The sequence below is a fragment of the Silurus aristotelis genome (genome assembly GCF_946808225.1).
Source record: "Silurus aristotelis genome assembly, chromosome: 24".
Taxonomy (NCBI): domain Eukaryota; kingdom Metazoa; phylum Chordata; class Actinopteri; order Siluriformes; family Siluridae; genus Silurus; species Silurus aristotelis.
The window spans coordinates 7,975,016-7,987,643 of NC_139597.1; positions in this window are offsets into that span (position 1 = coordinate 7,975,016).

The window sequence follows — 12,628 nt, forward strand, 5'->3', positions numbered from 1 at the left end:
ATTGGCCTCTGATCAGGGTTTTGTCTCCTTACTTGTTTTGCTCGACCTTAGTGCAGCTTTTGACACCATTGATCACACTATACTACTTGCTAGACTTGAGAACGTTGTTGGAATAAAGGAAATGGCTCTCTCTTGGCTCAGGTCTTATTTGACTGATCGCTATCAGTTTGTTGATGTTAATGGTGAGTTCTCCACACTCTCTGAGGTAAAGTTTGGTGTTCCTCAAGGATCTGTCTTAGGCCCTCTGCTTTTCTCTTTATATATGCTGCCTCTTGAAGAAATTATTCATAAACATGGTATTAGATTCCATTGCTATGCTGATGATACACAGCTATATATTTCAGCAAAGCCAGATGAGAGAGATCAGCTTAACAATGTTAAAAAATGTGTAAAGGACATTAGACAGTGGATGCTCGATAACTTTCTTCTGCTAAACTCAGATAAGACGGAAGTACTTTTACTAGGACCACATGCAGCTAGAAGCAAACTTTCCGATTACCTAACATCTCTGGATGGTGTTTCTGTTTCAGCGTGTACGGCTGTCAAAGACCTTGGTGTGATTATTGACTCGAGTCTTTCCTTTGAGGCTCACGTGAATAATATTACCAGGATCGCCTTCTTTCACCTTAGAAATATTGCTAAAATTAGAAATATGATGTCGTTACAGGATGCAGAAAAACTAGTTCATGCTTTTGTTACTTCTAGATTAGACTACTGTAACGCTTTACTGTCTGGGTGTGCGAGTAGGTGCATAAATAAGCTTCAGTTAGTTCAGAATGCAGCAGCAAGAGTCCTCACTAGATCTAGGAAATATGACCACATCACCCCTGTATTAATCAGTCTACACTGGCTCCCAATCAAATCTCGCATTGATTATAAAATTTTACTACTGACATATAAAGCACTTAATGGTCTCGCACCACCGTATCTGAGTGAACTTCTGTACCAGTATGATCCTCCACGCCTACTTAGATCAAAAGGTGCAGGCTATCTGTTGGTTCCTCCAATAATGAAGATTACAGCAGGGGGCAGATCTTTCTCTTATAAAGCCCCGCAGTTATGGAACAGCCTTCCTATCAGTGTTCGGGACTCAGACACAGTCTCAGTGTTCAAGTCGAGGTTGAAAACATATTTATTCAGTCAAGCCTTTAATCAGTAGATTTTTTCTCAGGTAAAGGCTCAGATCTGGAGGGAACATTGATATAGAGTGTTTGGTGAACTGGGATATTTGTACGCTGTCGTCCCCTCACATTCACGTGTTCACTCAGGTTTGTTGATGGTGGTGTGGTGGGCCGTCTCTTATCCCAGAGATCCCTCATGTCTGTGTTGCCTTCTGGTTCTCCCTTTTAGTTATGCTGCTATAGCGAGTCTTGCCGGAGTCCAAACTGCACAGTGACTTTAACTCTCATGCAACAATAGGTACACTTAATAATTCATATCCTTCTCTTCCTGTCACCCTCTTCTCTCTCTCTCTCTCTCTCTCTCTCTCTCTCTCTCTCTCTCTCTCTCTCTCTCTCTCTCTCTCTCGGTCGAGTTAAACATGCTCCTGAGGCTCCAGTGACCACTGTTCCTGCCCCTCTCCCCCCCGTGGATCTTCCCACTTCATCCAGGCCTGCCTGGATTGGATGTCAACAGTCTCCTACACTGATGTCAACAGTCTCCTACACTGACTCAGAAATACACTTCGCTTTTGATCATCATCACTGCACCCCGCAACATTGTATACCCGCCACAAATGGACATTCGGTGTAACCCAGATGAGGATGGGTTCCCTCTTGAGTCTGGTTCCTCTCAAGGTTTCTTCCTTATGCCATCTCGGGGAGTTTTTCCTTGCCACAGTCGCCAGTCGCCACCGGCTTGCTCATCAGGGACAAACTTACTCATAAAGAACATATTCATTTTTAATCACCGCATTATCTGTGTAAAGCTGCTTTGAGACAATGTTCATTGTTAAAAGCGCTATACAAATAAAAATTAATTGAATTGAATTGAATTATTTATCCCACCCTCTAACAGGTGCCATGATGAAGAGATAATCAGCGTTATTTATGTTACTGGTCATAACGTTATAATGTCATAACGTTATGCCTGATTGGTGTATACTGAATTGTAAACCTGTAATAGGCGGTTGAGGGTCGACAACATGCAGTGATTCTATTGTGCTGTCTAGCAGCTTGTTATGTTTTAAACATACTAGAAACAAGATCATCCTGTTGCATTTCTGATGTACATAATTTTTTTATTAGTTCCAGTCTTATAAATAAACATTATATGGACAACATAGGACACCTGACTTTTCCACTCATATTGGGTTCTTCACAAAATTGTTACCACAAATTCAAAAGTACACAAGTAGCATTAAATGTACCTTTCAATTTGCCTTGGCCTGTTATAAAGCTTTCGAATTAATTGGAATGCTGATTGCACCCCAGGCCACTTCACCCTACATCGGCACCTGACTTACTGACCTACTAATGCCCTTGTGGCTGCCACAAACGCCACAAACACACTTCGAATTGTAGTGGAAAATTCGCCCAGAAGAGTGGAGATCATAATAACAGCAAATGGGGACTAAATGTGAAATGGGATATTTAAAAAGCACACAAGAATCTTATGGTCAGGTATCCACAAACTTTTGTCCTTGTAGTCTTACAATAGAAACGGCTCTGTACATTATAGACAGCTGCACAAACATCTGCACTTTCCTTTTGCTTTTTTGAAGATATTCATTAGATTAAATTTTGATTGCTTGCTATAATATCAGCCCATTTAAGCATAAAGTGTTTACGCTGTTATAAATTACCCTGCTCCAATCAAATGAGAATGTTCATAAAATAAGCATTGGGGTGCAGCCCTATTCGTGTCCCAGTGGGCCTTGATGAGCACATTTCTGATTGGATGCAATAACAGCACTTGGGAGCCAAATGAGGTAGTAAACATGCTGCAACATCTAATAAGGTGAGCAAATCAGTAGAAAGTCAGCTTATGTCTGTCAAACATCATATATATTGGTGGTCAATCAAAAGAGGTAATTAACATATTGGCAGAATTCTAAACTGTAAGTTTTTTTATGGTTATAAGAATAGGGTTACAGAAAGACCATTTATATATTGAATGAAATAAATAATTTCTAGCCCGCAACTATTACTTTGATAATTAGTGGGATCGAATATTAATCATTTGTGTTAATTATATGCTATTGAAAAAAACAACAACTCTCCTACTTTTTCCTTTTTCTTTTGTCACAGTCTCCAAAATCGAAGTGTTTCTGTTCCTGCGTAATCTCAAAAATCAATAACCTTTGAACCCTGTGTTTGCCCAGGCTGCAATCTTAATAAAGACAACAGACTAAGCTGTACGTGCAACCAAGTTACCTGTTACTGCCAAAGTACCACTTTGACCAGGAAGATAAATAGCTAGATTATATTATTGAGTTATTGCTCAGTAATAGTATTAAGGTTAGCTTTATACCTAGTACACAAATATTTAGAAATCTGTTCCCACTTTTGCCGTTGTGAATGTTCCTTTTAGATCTATAATGTGCCTGTCATCTCTGTCTGTGTGATCTAGAAATGGTAGGTTTATCAGGTAAACATGGTGACTCAGTTTGTTTGTTTGGAGGAAGGACATGGAAGTGTTGAGGCATGAGACTCATTGAGGTTAACACTGGCAAAGCCAGAGGGAATGTGTGGAATGTGACAGGGTATTAAGGAACTGAAAGAAGGCATGGTTGGGTACAATGGGGTCACTACCTGCAAGGCAATATACAGTAACTCACTCCATCACTCACATCTCTCCATTTCAACAATCAATAACTTTTGTATTTATTCTAGGGAATGCTTTTCCTGCAGTACCTTGATGAGCGATTGATGGAAAAAAAAAGAAAAAAGAAAAAAGAAATGACAAAGAATTCAAAGACCCTAACAGTCTATCAAGCAGCAACTTTTAATTTTCATTCAATACCTGTCTATTAATCATATTGCTTTTAATGTCAAGTGTGATTATGTCCAGTTTGAACAAATATTATTCAATTATTCAAATATTATTTTAAAAATTATTTATTTATTTATTTATTTTGGCAGGTAGTGACTATTTTCCGTCTATGCGCTAATCTTCTCTCTTCTCACTGTTTAGAAGGTGTTGAATATTTTTTCTTGAACATCATCCTCTAACAGTACTTTCTGCTACATGTAAATGATTTGTATGATGTTTATCCAAATGTTTATGTTATATAAAATTTATTTCTATAGTAACTACTTATTCAGGGACATGTTTGACACCCACTCCACATAAAACGAGTTTAACAATAAATCAATATAAAATCTTTAATCGTTGATATGTTGAAGCAACAAGAAAATGTTTATTTAACATTTATGGAGGTGTCTGCAGTGTGAGTACTTTGTAAAGGTCAGTAAACTTCCTGCCACAGGAAATTTTACTTTCTCTGCAACATCATAAAACTGTGGGACTTTTGAATGCATAAAGAAATAATACAGGAGAGGCGGTTAAAGAAACAACTACTTACATACAGTGAGGAAAATAAGTATTTGAACACCCTGCTATTTTGCAAGTTCTCCCACTTAGAAATCATGGAGGGGTCTGAAATTGTCATCGTAGGTGGATGTCCACTGTGAGAGACATAATCTAAAAAAAAAAATCCAGAAATCACAATATATGATTTTTAAACTATTTATTTGTATGATACAGCTGCAAATAAGTATTTGAACACCTGTCTATCAGCTAGAATTCTGACCCCCAAAGACCTGTTAGTCTGCCTTTAAAATGTCCACCTCCACTACATTTATTATCCTAAATTAGATGCACCTGTTTGAGGTCGTTAGCTGCATAAAAACACCTGTCCACCCCATACAATCAGTAAGAATCCAACTACTAACATGGCCAAGACCAAAGAGCTGTCCAAAGACACTAGAGACAAAATTGTACACCTCCACAAGGCTGGAAAGGGCTACGGGGAAATTGCCAAGCAGCTTGGTGAAAAAAGGTCCACTGTTGGAGCAATCATTAGAAAATGGAAGAAGCTAAACATGACTGTCAATCTCCCTCGGACTGGGGCTTCATGCAAGATCTCACCTCGTGGGGTCTCAATGATCCTAAGGAAGGTGAGAAATCAGCCCAGAACTACACGGGAGGAGCTGGTCAATGACCTGAAAAGAGCTGGGACCACTGTTTCCAAGGTTACTGTTGGTAATACACTAAGACGTCATGGTTTGAAATCATGCATGGCACGGAAGGTTCCCCTGCTTAAACCAGCACATGTCCAGGCACGTCTTAAGTTTGCCAATGACCATTTGGATGATCCAGAGGAGTCATGGGAGAAAGTCATGTGGTCAGATGAGACCAAAATAGAACTTTTGGGTCATAATTCCACTAAACGTGTTTGGAGGAAGAAGAATGATGAGTACCATCCCAAGAACACCATCCCTACTGTGAAGCATGGGGGTGGTAGCATCATGCTTTGGGGGTGTTTTTCTGCACATGGGACAGGGTGACTGCACTGTATTAAGGAGAGGATGACCGGGGCCATGTATTGCGAGATTTTGGAGAACAACCTCCTTCCCTCAGTTAGAGCATTGAAGATGGGTCGAGGCTGGGTCTTCCAACATGACAATGACCCGAAGCACACAGCCAGGATAACCAAGGAGTGGCTCTGTAAGAAGCATATCAAGGTTCTGGCGTGGCCTAGCCAGTCTCCAGACCTAAACCCAATAGAGAATCTTTGGAGGGAGCTCAAACTCCGTGTTTCTCAGCGACAGGCCAGAAACCTGACTGATCTAGAGAAGATCTGTGTGGAGGAGTGGGCCAAAATCCCTCCTGCAGTGTGTGAAAACCTGGTGAAAAACTACAGGAAACGTTTGAACTCTGTAATTGCAAACAAAGGCTACTGTACCAAATATTAACATTGACTTTCTCAGGTGTTCAAATACTTATTTGCAGCTGTATCATACAAATAAATAGTTAAAAAAAATCATACATTGTGATTTCTGGATTTTTTTTTTAGATTATGTCTCTCACAGTGGACATGCACCTACGATGACAATTTCAGACCCCTCCATGATTTCTAAGTGGGAGAACTTGCAAAATTGCAGGGTGTTCAAATACTTATTTTCCTCACTGTATATATAACTACTTATAACTACTTATCATGGGAACAAACTTGTCTTGAACATTTCATAACATTAAATGTAACTGAAGACAGCAAAAAAATATGATTTCATGCAAATCTATGTATAAGAGGGATAACCCACTTTGGGGTGTGCTGTTAAAATTAAATTTAAAAAAAGGGGGGAAAAAAAGGATATACAAAGTGATATTTCTCCAAAATGACATCTTATTCTTTTTTTAATTTTATTTTTTATCTCTCTCCTGTCTTGTAAACACAAATGCAACATTTCACAATTTTAAGCTTGCCTTAAATGACAAATATTTCAGGGTGGGACAGAGATGCCCTAACTGTAATATCAAACACCATGTCCTTTGGCAGTGTCATTTTGTCTGTATTAAAATTTCTTTTTCCCACCAACTAATTTGTTTGCATATACAGGAGAGGAAAAAATTATCAGGTCCTTAGTCTGCAAGATCAAATGCTAATCGACTTCTAATCTCACTTTTCAAACAGGCAAACTCAAGAATTTGCCCACAGCACAGTCACCTAAGCTAATGGTCAAGCCAATGGAAAGTGGAAAACAAGAATAGGTCACTGTGAAACACCTGCCAAAATGAATTATTGAGAGAGAGAGAGAGAGAGAGAGAGAGAGAGAGAGAGAGAGAGAGAGAGAGAGAGAGAGAGAGAGAGAGAGAAACCAAAATGTTTATTTATGTGAAATAGGATGAAATGAAAGAATAATAAAATAATGAATAAAGGATAATGGAAGCGGATGTGTCAAAATACTTAACAGGAAACATGAAAAACACAGGGCAACTATTATTTTCAGTTTGGGACTCAATAAGAAAATTAAAATGTTCCAGTTTATGTTCCAGTCTTTAAACAGCATTGCATTATATTAGTAACTAGATTTAGCTCAGTAGGCATTTGATTTGTAAAATATTCTCTTGCTGCACAAAATAAACCCAAATATAGACCAAATATACAAGGCAAATTTACCAGACAGTGACTTAATAAACTGGCAGTTTAGTGTATATTTAAAGGTTCGAATGCATATTGTGTAAGTGAATGGTGTCTCAGTGTCTCAGTGTCTCAGTGTCTCAGTGTGCCTGCCTGGGTGACCTTTGGCAGCAATATGTTGCCAGATTGCTGTACACAGGGAGACTGAAAGAATGCTCTTTCTGTGGGTCTGCACCAAGATTTGTTTTTGAAAAGAAGCCAGAAGAAAGTCTGTGAGACTAACTGAAAGCAACTAAGCAGTGGTGACATCCTATCTTATTTATACATACTGTATATATGTGCAGGGCAGGTATTCAAAAGGCAGTTGTCTCACTGCAATCAGGTTTTTTGCATTTTCACTTTTTTTCCGCCACTGGTATACTGACATACACATGCTGCAGTATATAGCAATTAGTATAATAATAGTATTATATAATACACCATAACCCTGAGGTATGGTTACAGTTACAACCAGCAACAATTTGGAAATAAAATGATTTAACATGTAACATATAGATAGATACTTTAGATACTTTTACTAGATACTATTAGATACAATAGATACTTTTCTGGATTTTGTCTAATCTAATCTAATCTAATCTGATCTAATAATATATAATCTAATATTTTATTTTATTACTTTATATTTTATATTACCTTTAGCCAGAAGTCACCAATTTAGAAGTTTTTGTAAATTACATGTTTACATTAATAAGAGTGTTCTAATGTGTTATGGTTTCTATAGAAACAGCTATAAATCAATTTCTAAAAAAAAAAAGACACGCTTTTGTAAATGGTTAAATTTTTCAGTGAGAATCTCTTGACCTGTTTCTGCATGATTTTATTGTTTATGTTGCTATTAGATTGCTCAAAAAAATGTGTAAACAGTATTTAAGTGATGGATTATTCTCAGTACAGCAATAAGACTGACATGTCAGTGTGTGTGGTACTTGTAGAAAGTGTACTTAAGTCAAGTCAAGAGGCTTTTACTTTTTACTGGGTGAAGCATTGTGTTCCTCACTGTCACTGCTAGGTTGATAAACAGAAAATCTTTTGAAAAAATGTGTAACCATAAAGATGAATAGAACAAATATGTATGGAATATGATAAGTCCATTTCATATGGAAATTAAAAAGCAGGTTATGGGCTTCACATTAGCATTTTAAATGAAAGGCTTGAAGCAACAGAGCAAAAGATTTAATACAGTTCCATTTTTCTCAGGCTTTCCCCACTCTGGCAGGGAAGTAGGGGAAATTTCTGTGCAAACGCAGTAAGCCATTCCAGAACAGGACCGTTTTATTCCCAGGTATGCAAATTGTGAGTGCTTGGTAACCATTCTATATTTAACTTTGGGCTCAGAGATATAGGCTTTCTTTCCAGGAACTGTGAGAGAAAGGAGGCCAGCCCATAACCTTGATCTAGACTTTTCCTCCAGATGTGGGCTCTTAGACGGCAAAGCCAGAAACTCTTCTGCCAGTGTTACTTAGCCTACACTCAAAAAGCCCAAACAAAACATTAGGCAGTGTGAGAGAGAGAGAGAGAGTGTGTGTGTGTGTGTGTGTGTGTGTGTGTGTGTGTGTGTGTGTGTGTGTGTGTGTGTGTGTGTGTGTGTGTGTGTGTGTGTGTGTGTGTACACATGTATATATTAGGGCTGTCAATCGATTAAAATATTTAATAGCATTTAATCGCATGATTGTCATGAGTTAACTCGTGATTAATCGCAACTTAATTGTGCATTTTTATCTTTTGTGAATGTACCTAAAATGAATTAAAAAATATATAAATATAAAAAATATAAAAAGTTTTTAATACTCTATTCAACATGGACATGGACAAATATGGATGCTTTATGCAAATGTATGTTTATTGTTAGTGACACCAAACTTAACAAAGAGCATGGGGACAAAGTATTCATAGCCTTTGCTATATTTCCACACTGACGGTTAACGAGGTGATACCTGAGAAACTGTACCTATTCTAACTATCATCCGGATTACATAATCAGAGAATAATTGTGAATCGATGCTAATTGGTTTATTTAAACAAAGACATTTGAAGCTTTCTATACATATATTTATTGTGTCTGTGAGGTGAATATTCACTAAGATTCAGGCTGTTTTATTTGTGTCTGTAAAGAGAGGAGACCGAGACGGCAGAAATTGCACCCTGTCTGTTTTCTTTATTTTACAAAAGCACAGTGTTTTGTTGTTATTATGAGTGTATATAAAAGAAAAGTAAACACTTTACATATACGAATGATGAATTTCTCTTATCTGTATGATCAAAAAAATAATTTTAATTAGTTTCGGCATTATGAGGACAGAGCCACAAAACACACCATCGCGCTTGTTGACCCCAGAGGGTTAAATGTGTTCAACATGGTGGATTTTGGTACTGATTCAAGACTTCAATGAAACAAATGTGTAGAGATAAAAAAATATTTTTGAGTGTTTATATATACATTCGCGTTTTGACAATATATATATATACATACTGTCAAAACGCGAATTCATTTTAACAGCATTAATTTTATTAACACGTGACAGTATATATATATATACTAACATTATATTTAGTTTTTTAACTAATGCAGAAATTTGTATTGGTAAAATTCTCCGCTGAAAGAGTCGATTACCTTTCACTTCTGTGCCAATCTGTTTCCACTCAGTTCCTACCCCTTCCTTGCACCTCCTCTCATCTTCATCCTATAGTGCTGCTCTGAATCTGCTCAGCATGGGCCAAAGCTCCGTAATGAGTGAAAGACTCTACGTCTAATCATTTCCCAGCTGTGGCCAGTTCTTCTGTGATGGAGAACTGGACTGTTTGCAGAATTATCCTGCAAAAGTTGTCACCCATAAAAAGGGACTGATAGACTAAATGAACAAATGCCTTCCATCAGGCCGTCAGCTGCAGACAGATGAGGGGGTTATGTGCAGGGCACTGCTGCTGTGTTCTTCAGGATACACTGGATGCTAACACAGACAGTCAAAACTATCTGGCAGATTCAAAACACCAGCTCCAAAGAATGAGGATGGAGGAGTGAGAAAGGTGAACATCAGCTCACACCCCATCTATTACCCTCATGTAACCACACAGACGTACACACAGCCACAAAAACACACACACTCCTAACCCAAACAGAAGGTTGAGGCATGCCTCATCCCCTTAACCAACTTCAAAATATTAGACAGGCTTTTAATTTCCAGCCCTGGGAAAGGAATGTCTTATTGAGGCTGCAAATGAACTATGTGAGGAGCATAGATCACTCCTCGACACGTCCTGATAGTAACACTTCAAAACAACACACCAGCTGAATCCCCTAGTTTATTTGTGCTTGGCATGCAGAGGGGTGATGTGGTGATTGCCTCGTGGCCTTCCAAAGCCAGGATTTATTATCCAAGCCCCACTGATCATTTAACAATCCACAGTTTACAAACAATTGGTGGGGAACAACACATGCTTTAAAGATACTGTATGCCATATATGATTATAGTTCTATTAGTTATTTGTTTTAAAAAAAAAACTGTCTATTCATTTGTGATCCTTTTTCGTAAAATGTTACCACAAAATTGGAGGCACACATTTGTACAGAATGTCTTTGGTTGATCTAGCATGAAATTTTGTCTTTACTTGAACTTGGAGACCCAGAACTGTTCCAGCACAACAATGCTCTCGTGCACAAAGCCAGTTCAATAAAGATATGGATTTGGGTTGGAGTAAAAGATTCTGAGTGGACTGCTATAGAGCTTTTACCTCAATCCGATTAAACCTCTTTGGGATTAATTAGAACACTGACTGCTAGACCTCCTCACCCTACATCAGTACCTACTGACACCCTTGTGGATGAATGAGCACAAATCTCCACAAGCACAATACAAAGTCTTGTGGAACATCATCTCCAAAGAGTAGAGGTTATAATGACAGCAAATGGGGATTAGATTTGGAATAGAATAAAAAAAAAAAAAATACATAAAAATCTTATGTTCACGTGTCCAAAAATGTTTGTTCATATAGTGTATTAACATAAATCATATTCATATTTCTCTACTACAACTAGTTTGGCACAGCTGTCATGTCTGTGCTCTATTATTCTCCGAGATTATGTCCTGTATTCTTATTTTTCTAACAGAACAGATGACCAAATATAGAAGAGAACATTAAAATGTCTAAATGGAGTAAATATACATGAGATTGAATTTTAGCTAGAATCTACTTTTAATATTTTAATGTTCATATACCTGCTAACTTGTACAATGTATTAATTACAAAAACATACTTCAATAGATCCATGTTAATAATGCAACTGATGGTTTTTCAGGTATTTCAGTGTGTACTTTTCAGGAATGTGATCCCTTTTGCATTACTGTGCAAAGGAGAGAAAGACTGTATTTGTAATATTGAAATATAAATTATTTAAATCCAAATTCCTGGTTTGAATTTTTTACTTAGTACATAAGATTGCACAATCTTATGAAAACCATCATGCGAGAAGCTGACCTGGCCGATGATAGAGAAAAGAGAGAGTTTCTTTCGTTGTTTCTTTCCTTTTTGGCCTAATGATTATTTTCTGATTGGTACTGTGCTCCAGTAGTGCAGCCTTACTCAGACAATGCACATTTGGAACTAATCAGCTGAAAGGCACACTATATATGTGAGAGACTCAGTGTGTGCAGCTCCACTGAATGCTGCCTCCATGCTCCAGGCTTCTGGCCACTCTGTGGCCCAACACTTGGCTCTTCATGTGGTTTCTGTCAAATTGCATCATTTGGAGCAAGGCCACAGGCAGACTTTGTCTTGCTGCCCCCACACTGCTCGCCGGAAAGAAAAAGGAAATATTTGGCAGGAGTTAACAGAGCCAAAATGAGATCATTGACTTTTCTGGAGGAGAGGAGTTGCATCGCATCCATCAGCCTGCTGCTCGATAACGCTCACCAAGCTCACTATTCCAGAAAAAAAAGACTTTTTTTCCCCTGACTTTCACTAGTAGCTCATCCTCCAACTTCTTCGCCTCAGCATTTAGCTATTTCCATGTACATAGAACAATTTATTAGTGGGAGAGGAAGTTGTTGTTGGTTTTTGGGTTATACAGTGGTTTTTATCATGTAATGAGCACAAGAAGAGGTGGTTGGCTGATTAGATACTGCAGTATTGAGAAGAGCCAATTATGCAGACTTTTATAATCATAAGTATTCAGAAACCACACTATATTGCCAAACTTTTGTAGACACAATCACACGTGTTGTACAGCCTAAGCAAAGCTACCATGAAAGTGTTAGGTCTGAGCAGTAGTGGATCCAGAACTACAGTATATGTACATTTATGAAGTGAAGAGCCTGGAGACTTTAATTTGTATTGGTAATGCTGCTGTGTCCATGTGTTTGGGCTTATCCTCCTAAGGTGTTTCCTAATGGGGTTCCCAGCTTATCAGAGTCACACCAATCATGGTAGCACAGTAAATTAAAGAAGAGGAACCATCTGATGGATACCTGTGGTGACACAACACTA